The sequence below is a fragment of the Phocoena phocoena genome, chromosome 11 (genome assembly GCF_963924675.1).
Source record: "Phocoena phocoena chromosome 11, mPhoPho1.1, whole genome shotgun sequence".
NCBI lineage: Eukaryota > Metazoa > Chordata > Mammalia > Artiodactyla > Phocoenidae > Phocoena > Phocoena phocoena.
The window spans coordinates 101,684,649-101,693,426 of NC_089229.1; the positions used below are offsets into that span (position 1 = coordinate 101,684,649).

Here is an 8,778-nt window from a genome sequence, read left to right on the forward strand (position 1 = left end):
GAGCTGCTTCTGGCAGACAGGAGGCGGTGGCACGGCCTCGTCTCCCTTGCTGCACGGGCACCGTAGCACGTGGAAGTGCAGCGCCCTGGGGGCCTCCAGCAGGTGGTCAGGACCTCGCATGCTTGGGGAGCCAAGGGCCGTGGGAGGGGGCACAGCATGGGGCTCGGGGCACTCCCCAAGACCGAGCATCTGGATGGGATGCCAGCCGCGGACTGTGGCTGGAGCCCAGGGCTGGGCCTGTACCTGGGCGTCAGGTGGGCCCACAGAGGCCAAGGTTGGAGCGGCTGAAAGGGCCGATGCGGGGAGCAGAGGCCCAAAGGACCTCCGTCCCATCGGGGGGACAGTGAGTGGGGGGCTCAGGGGTGGCACGGTGCGGGGGTGCCGTAAGGCGGACCCCAGGCAGGGGCAGGGTCCTGTGAGCAGCAGGTTGGGTGCCGGGCGGAGGCCGGGAGCTGCCTCTGGGCAGCATTTCTACCCATGAAGAGCGGCTTGTTTCCCCCCAGCCTACTGTGGACCAGTAATTTTGTGAGATACAGCAAAAATGGATTACTAGAAAAATAGAATTAAAAAAACAAAAGCGCACATCTTTATTGTTAGATTCTAAAACATGAAATTACTCAAGGTGCCATAAAGGTTTCTCAACACTGACCCAGTTTCTGTTTGAGTCCCCGCCCAGCATGTGCGTGGCCCTGTTTTTCCGGAGGAAGCCTGAAGGCATAGACTGCTTGACTTTGGGGACGGGAGGGAGAGGCCACCGGGGGCTGGGGAGTTGGGGGTTGAGTGGCAGGGAATGACCAGAAGGCGGGGAGGATGCTGACGGGGGAGCTGGGCCGCTCAGACAGGCGGTGTGCGGAGGGAGGGGTGTCCTAGGGCACTGGGATCCAGCGACACAGGTCCCAGGAGGCTGGGGGGCCTTGCAAGTCAAAGGGGTGAAAGGTTCTCGTGAGGGAGGCGCCCGCACCCGGGCGGCCTTGTCCCTGCAGTGCACACTGAGCCCCTGGGTGCCTCAGGCCCGCTTTCTGGAAGAATTGCCCTTGCCTGGGGCCAGGGAGCGGGTGGGGGGGGCCTGCTTTTGTTCTCAGCTGAGTCCTCCGTGCACACGGCAGGCAGGCACCCAACAAGCTCTGGCAGAGCGGCAGGCACTCGGGCCTCGGTCGCCCTGGGCTGAGCATCTGTGGGACGTGACTCCAGGGCAGCCCTGGCTGCCGGTTTTCTTTCTGCTGACTGTTGACAATCCACTCACCACCCACAAACCTTGCCTTCACGGCTCGAGGGCGATGCCAGGCCATAGCTCCTTGCATGTGGCTGGGGACATGGGCCCGTCGTCTGGTGGAGGGGCACCTGCGGCTCCACTGGCCCTGGGATCCGGGTGCCCTTGGGTTTTCTGGCTTCTAGGTACCTCTGTTCCAGTGGGCAGTGAACCACAATTTATAAACGAGTAATTTAGTTCCACAAACAGCAGGGGATACGGCTGCAAGATTCTCAATTATTTGAATGTCTGGATTCCCACAGAAAGGGTTTTCCGTGCGGCCCGTTGTTTCCTGCAGCTGGAATTAAACACGTCCTCTCCACAGCCTAGCAAGTGTCTGGAAGGACAGCCAGGACACTAATCTCCTGGCCTTAGGGCTCCTAAGGCTCCAGTCCTGGCGCCGGCCACCTCCTCTCCCCAACTCCAGGCCCGGGTCTGCGGTTGGCAGGTGCTCGGTCCCTTTGTTGATGTCGGGGATGATTTAAGGCTCTTGGGCCGGAGCACTGCAAACCAGTGCTAATAACCTCGTTTACTGAGGGATCCTGAGGGCAGGGATCGAGCATCCCCCCCACCAGTCTCCTCCAGCCCTGTTCCTCCCACAGACCCAGTTTCCCATGTTGCCAGCGCTCAGACCCGGTGCCTGCAACCTCCCTGTCCCAGCTCCGACCCACGCACCCCGCCCACCTTCCCGTGCGGCCTGGATCCTGTCTGTCCGCCCTCACCTCTGACCTTCGCCATCTGCTCTCCACGCAGCGGCCGGTGGTCCCGTCACCTTGAGACTCAGCACTCTTCAGTGGACTCTTTCAGAAGAAAAGCCAAAGGCAAGAGGCCTCAGGAGGTCAGGCCTCGGCCCCGCCACCTCCGTGACTCGGTGTCCCTGCTCGCAGGGACGGCGCCTGCCCCACCGGATGCTCTTCCCGGACACCCGCAGCCCTCGCCCTCACGCCCTCTGGGGCCTCAGGTCGCCTTTTCCCCGTCCCGGAGTCTCCGCCTTCCCTGCTGTGTCTTTCTGGGCAGAGGCAGGTCACTGGCTGTCCCCCAGGATTTGCTTTGGCTACCGCCTGTCTCCTCCTTCACGTGTGGCTGCTGATAACCAGCGTCCTCGCCCGGACCTGGGGCACCCAGCGCCTGGCACTCAGTCCATTTTTCCGAAAGGGACAATATACACCAAGAGAGATGCCGATCTCTTTTCTTCCCCAAAACAAAATCGCTGGAGACGCTTGAGCCGTGTCGGCTGCCCGGGAACGAGGACGGGCCTTCCAGACGCCGGGACTCCCCTCCCAGCGCCAGCATCCTCACCCCCTTTCTTCTGACCTTTTGATCCCAAGGCCCAAGAGGTCCAGGAAGAGAGCGGACTGAGCACGTGGGCAGCTGGCACGGGTTCCCAGGCGACCGACCTCCCCCTGCACTGGAGCCGCGGCCCTGGGAGCTTCCCGATGATCCCCGACCAGGATTTGAGGTGAACGGCTTCCCTTCCCGGTCCCAAGGGAGAGCATCTGTCCCCCGGTGCCCTGGACGCCACGGAACTGGTAATTGTTGGCCCTGCATCTTCTCAGGCTGCAAAACTTAAGTCACAGTCTGTCTGTTGCCTCCGTTTCTGGCTTGTGTATCAAGGTCCGCTCCTGAGGAAAACGTCCTGTTATCCTCTCTCAGGTCATCTACCTCCAAGGATCTCCCTCTGCCCGAGACAGAGGGACTCTGTGCTAGGTTCCGAGGAGCCGTTTTCCACTTTCAGGCCCCAAACTCAAGGACGAGGGACCTCACCGTGTATATAGTGTGACTTCCTTTCCTTTTGGCCACAATCAGATCATCTCAAGCTCTAACCCTGGTTCTCTTCCTTTATCAGAAGCGTGTGTTCTTATTGTTGATTGTGGCTCTCATTTACCAAACACATAACCTCTTTATCCTCACAAACCCTGGAGTGAGGCCAGCCTCACCTGGGGGACTGGGGGTGAGAGATCAGAGGCAGGTGACGGCTTGAAGCAAACAGCACGGCCAGGATTCACACTCAGTCCTGACCTTAAGCTGGAAATAAAACTGCTTGAAAAATCATTTGAAACTTCTACACGTGGTTCCAGGGTGGGGACCGGCCAGAGAGCCCGGAGGCAGCCCTGAAGGAGCTGAACCCCCTGGGTGCGGAGCTGGCCTCCCTCCCAGAAGCCCCCGCCCGGCCTCCTGGCTCCCCGTGGGGCTGGGGGAGGTGCTTTCGCCCTGCAGGGTTGGTCGGGCTGAGGAGAGTGGCCTCTGAACACCTGTGGGGCAGGGGCCGAGGAGCCTCTCATGCCCGTTCCCCACTCCGTCCTGCCCTCGGTCCCCTGATCCCATCCTGGCTGTACGGCCAGCCTCCCCCACTGTGCCCACCCCCGACCCCGGGCCTAGTGTCACAGCAACGCTCATCAACGGAGGCGTGCCAGGGCTCCTGGGGGTGACCCGTGTGTTTCCCATCGACTTGGCCGAGGCTCGGCTACAGAACCAGCGTGGACAGGAAATCTACAAAGGAATGTATGTTGGGGGCCAGGGGTGCGTCGGGGTGCGGGGCCCAGCAGGCCTGGGCAGGGCGGGGCGGCTGCCTGCTCACCCTGACCTTGCTGGCCTCCGCGTCCACAGCAGTGGGCTACCGGGGAAGACAGCTCGGCGGGAGGGCTTCCTGGGCGCGAGCCAAAGCGGGCTCCTCAGGACCCGGGTTGGCACAAACTTGGGGGGCTTGACCTTGCTTCTGCGAGGGGAGCGGGAACACATTTGCATGTGGTGAGGCGCGGGGGCCCCGTCCCGGTACCACTGTGTGTGGCGGTGGAGGCCAGTGAGCCTCATCTTCTCTGCTCCCCCCGCCCCAGAGCCGGGACAGCTGCAGAGGGAGGGGCTCCTCCCCGGCACCAGCCCCTGCTGGTCCCGCCCCCGCAGTGTCCCCAGCCAGGGCCGCACACCGTGGCTGTCGAGCCTTGCAAGATGGACACGAGGCTGGATTGAGAGGGGCTGGTGCGCCAGTGGCCCCGAGCGTAAAGGCAAAGCCCTGGGACACACACGGCTGCCAGCCCTGCCCCGCAGGACCTCGCGATCAGGCTGAATTTGGGGAACTGGTCACTTGTCGGGGGGTGGGTGGCACGAACAAGACGCAGGTGACTTGTGGGAAGTGCACGAAGGAGCCGTTGGGCACACGCAGTCCTAGCGGGGCGGCAGAAAAGAAAGGGCGTTTCTGGGAAATAGGCAGAGGAGCCCCCCGACTCCCAGGGGCCTCACTCATCCCGGAAGCTCACTGGCTGGGTCCCTATGGCTGTAGACGCCCCACCCTCGTGGTTTCCTTCCAGGAGCTGCGGTGAACCTGACCGAGGTCACCCCAGAGAAGGCCATCAAGGTGGCAACCAGTGACTTCCGGCAGCAGCTCCCGGAGGGCGGGTGCATCGCGCTCTTTTCTGGAAGGTGGCGGGAGCGGGTGGCAACCACGTGTTGGCTCACCTGTCAGCAAGTGTGTAAATGTGCGTAGGTGGCTGAGCGCTGGTGTGGTTTGGCAGATGGAAAGTGATTTCTAACCTGGAAAGACAGGCCGTATAGGATCTATATGTTCCGTCATCAACCAGCAGACGAATTTTTTTTTAAATAAATCATTTATTTTTGGCTGCGCTGGGTCTTTGTTGTTGCACATGGGCTTTCTCTAGTTGCGGTGAGCAGGGGCTGCTCTTCGTCGCGGTGCGCGGGCTTCTCATTGCGGTGGCTTTGCAGACGAATTCTTTTTTCAGCTTTATTGAGGACAACTGATGTTCAGCGCTGGGTACCTTTAAGGTGTTCAGCCTGGCGACCTGACATCCATATACTGCAAAAGGATGTAGTTAACACCCATCCGCTCACGGACTTAACAAAAATGGTTTTTTTTAAGAGTTCTTTTATTTTCTAAAATATTTATTTATTTGCGCTGGGTCTTAGTTGTGGCACGCCGGCTCCTTAGTTGTAGCTTGCATGTGGGCTCTAGTTCCCTGAGCAGGGCTCAAACCTGGGCCCCCTGCGTTGGCAGCGCAGAGTCTTAACCACTGGACCGCCAGGGAAGTCCCCTTCTGTTTTTTACAAAGATGTGTTTCTTGTGATGAGAACTCCTGGGATCTGCTCTCTTAGCAAACCCTCACATACACAGCCGTGTCGTTAACTCCAGTCACCATGCTGTGCATCATGTCCCCGGGACGCACTGGCCTTGTAACTGCAGCTCTGCACCGTTTCACCCAGTTCACTCAGTCCCCATCTTCTGCCTCTGGGAACCGCAAATCCAAACTCTTATTCCATGAGTTTGCATTTTTATAGATTCCACGCATGAGTGAGATCATATAGTATTTGTCTCTTTCTGTGTGATTTACCTCACTTAGCGTAATGCCCTCAGGGTCCATCCAAGTTGTCGCACATGACAAGAATTCCTTCCTTTTTTTAAATGGCTGAGTAGTATTCCATTGTATGTAATAAATAAATAGACACACACCACGTCTGCTTCATTCATTCGTACATCCATGGACACTTTGGTTGTTGCCACGTCTTGGCTACTGTAAAAAATGCTGCTGTGAACGCAGGGGCGCGTAAGTCTTTTTGAATTACTGTTTTTGTTTTCTTTGGGAAAATACCCAACTTAAACTCCCACCAGCAGTGCATGAGGGCTCCCTCTTCTCCATGTCCTCACCAACTTTTGGTATTTGTTGTCTTTGGTGATGGCCAGTCTAATTGGTGTGAGGTGATATAGCTTAGAGGTTTTGATTTGCATTTCCCTGGTGATTAATTACACTGAGCATTTTTTCACGTATCTGTTGGCCATTTGAATATCTTCTTCAGAAAATATCCATTCAGGTCCTTTGCCCATTTTTAAATTGGATTATTTGGGATTTTTTTTGCTATTGAGTTGTATGAGTTCTTTGTATGTTTTGGATATTAGCCCCTTATCAGGTATATTTTTGCAATTATTTCCCCCCCCATTCAGTAGGCTACCTTTTCATTTTGTTGATGGTTTCCTTTGCTGTGAAGAAGCTTTTTAGTTTATTTTTGCTTTTCTTGCTTGTGCTTTAGGTGACCGATGTCAAGGAACTTCTCCCGCTGTTGGGAGTTTTATGATCTCAGGTCTCACATGTAAGTCCTTAATCCACTTTGATAGTTTTGTGAGTGGTATAAGATAGAGGTCTAGTTCCGTTCTTTTCCATGTGAATATCCGGTTTTCCCAGCACCGTTCCTTGAAGAGGCTGCCACTTCTCCATCGAGTATCCCTGGCTTTCCTGGCAACCATTAGGTGACCGTCTATGCAGGAGTTCATTTCTGGGCTCTGGGTTCTGGTCCATCTTTCTTTGTCTGTTTTTACGCTGATGAATTGAAACAGATCAACTGCAGACACTTTGTAGTTCTCTCTGTGCTTCCCGTTGCCCCAGTGACAGTTGTTGGGGGATCAGGAAGGAAGCAGTCCTGCAGTGGGTTGTTTCATGGTCCTGGTCTCAGCCTCCCTGGCAGCCTGTTTTAAATTTAGTCTCTTGTCATTAAGGAGACTGAGCTTGACTACTGACCCAGTGGGGTGAGTGGCAGCCAGCCCAGGCGGACTAAATACCTAGGGAGGGTAGACGGGCCTGGGTGGGGCAGCAGGGCTGGCCTGACGCCGGCCCACGGGGCGCAGTGGAATCTGAGGCTGGAGATGCTCGCCGGGTGTGGGGCTGGGCTGTGCCAGGCGGTGGTCACCTGTCCCCTGGAAATGCTCAAGATTCTGCTGCAGCGCCTGGGTAAGGCCTCTCCCACCTTCGCGCAGGATCGATAAGGGGCTGTCAGAACAGATTTCCCCACGTTCGCACTCATCCGCCAGACTGTGACCCAGTCAGCGCTCCAGGTCAGCAGAAGTCTTTATTTTGTGGATTTCAACACCTCCAGCTGTAGGACAAACAGCAGGGATGAGACTCAGTTCGGGAGGGGGAGAGAATGTTTCCCTGTTAGCTCTGTCCTGCTGCCTTAACATTTAGGCCCGATTTCCTAAAGATTTTAAGCAACGTCAGTGGCCTGCTCACACACACTTCAGTGTTGCTATGGAAGCTGGCCTTCCGCGGGAAGGCAGTGAGGGAGAAGAGGGCCATTCCTATTCTTTTGCTTTTCTCTGGAAAAGGAGTTTGGCCCTTTCCTAAATCCGGGTCCTCTCAAAGACACAGTGGTCAGGTATCAAAGCATCTATCGAGGACAGGGGTGTGTCCCGTGAAAGGAGGCCAGTGGGGGGCACGGAGGGTGTCTCCTCAGGGCGAGGCGTGTCGGCCACGGGACTGACACAGCACCTGTGAGGCCTTGGGTGTGCGTCTCCCCTCCCACCAGCTGGCCACACGTGCTGAGCTGGAATTTAGCCAGGTTTCCAGGCTGGATCAGGCCAGCCTGAAGCAAACAACTGCAGAAAGAGTGAAGTCCAGACAACTGGAAGCCCTGCTGTGTTTCGATCTGCAAAGGGCAAGGTTCTGTCACGTTTCGTTTTTCATCCTGGACGAGAAGTCTTAGTACTTCTCCAACACTCAAAAAGAAGTAAAACTCAGGATACGGATGGATGGGTAAATTATGTACATCTAAGGCAGACAATGTGCAAAATACTGTTTACTGATTGACCACCTTCTTAAAGCTACTCGTTTGAGACCTGTGCCTAGATTTCTACCCCATGAAATATGGTAAAAGGGGCAGCAAGTACCTTCTTAGTATGCATTGTTGCTCTGCTGGATACCAGTCAAAATTGAGGCAAAAGAAGTAGTTTCCTTTTAGGGCTTAAAATCTAGGCCAAGTGTCTCAAACACTGAGAATCTAAAAAACTAATATTCACACAACTTCAGTGCATCGAATGCTGTGGTCATTAATGAGACTCACCCACATTCAAAACGCTTGCATCAATAACCAAGTTTCAGGGGGAAAACTTTGACTCATCAGATCACGTGCTCTGAATTACTCCACTAAAAAGGGTTGACGTCTGAAGAATCTCATTCCATAAAATGGGACATGCTCCCCTAGTCTTGGAATTCTACAGAAAGGAGGCACCCCTTAAGTCTGAAGGGCAGTTTTTGAACAAAGATAATCTGCTGGTCTACAAATCACGCAGAAGATATACGGGGATTCCTGTGTCCCAAAGTACAAGTCACGTGAAACTATGCAGATAAGTGTAGAGATGGTTGAGGAATGGAAGAAAGATCAAAAACACAGTTTTAACAGGAGGATAAGGAAGTGGCGGAGGAGGGGGTCCTACCGCAGTTTCCTATAAAGCAAGCCGGGCAGGCAGTGGCCGTGGCCTTGGGAAGCAGCCTAAGCAGGAGGGATATCCTACTAGATAATACAGGCCCGAGAGAGCTCCCTGGAGCCAAGAACTGATGTCCTCACCTTAGGACAACCCTCAGCTCTAGGAAGGGCAGGGCCCGAGGGGCTGCCTTCCCTCCCCACAGCCCAATGCCAGGGTTCCGCTGCCAGCCCTGCCCCGCGGGGCCCCCTTTCCCCCCGCAGGCACCCGGCCGCGGCCCTCATCGCCAGGGAGCTGCTCCGCACCCAGGGCCTGGTGGGGCTCTCCTGGG

At 56.0% G+C, this 8,778-nt stretch overlaps 1 non-coding gene across 1 annotated transcript; it reads right to left on the reverse strand.

Annotated features, from left to right (window-relative positions):
- Positions 1–5,213: 5,213 nt before the first annotated feature.
- On the reverse strand, positions 5,214–5,286 carry TRNAG-GCC (transfer RNA glycine (anticodon GCC)). Its single transcript has one exon. It is a non-coding gene; the product is annotated as a tRNA-Gly (tRNA).
- Positions 5,287–8,778: the final 3,492 nt, after the last annotated feature.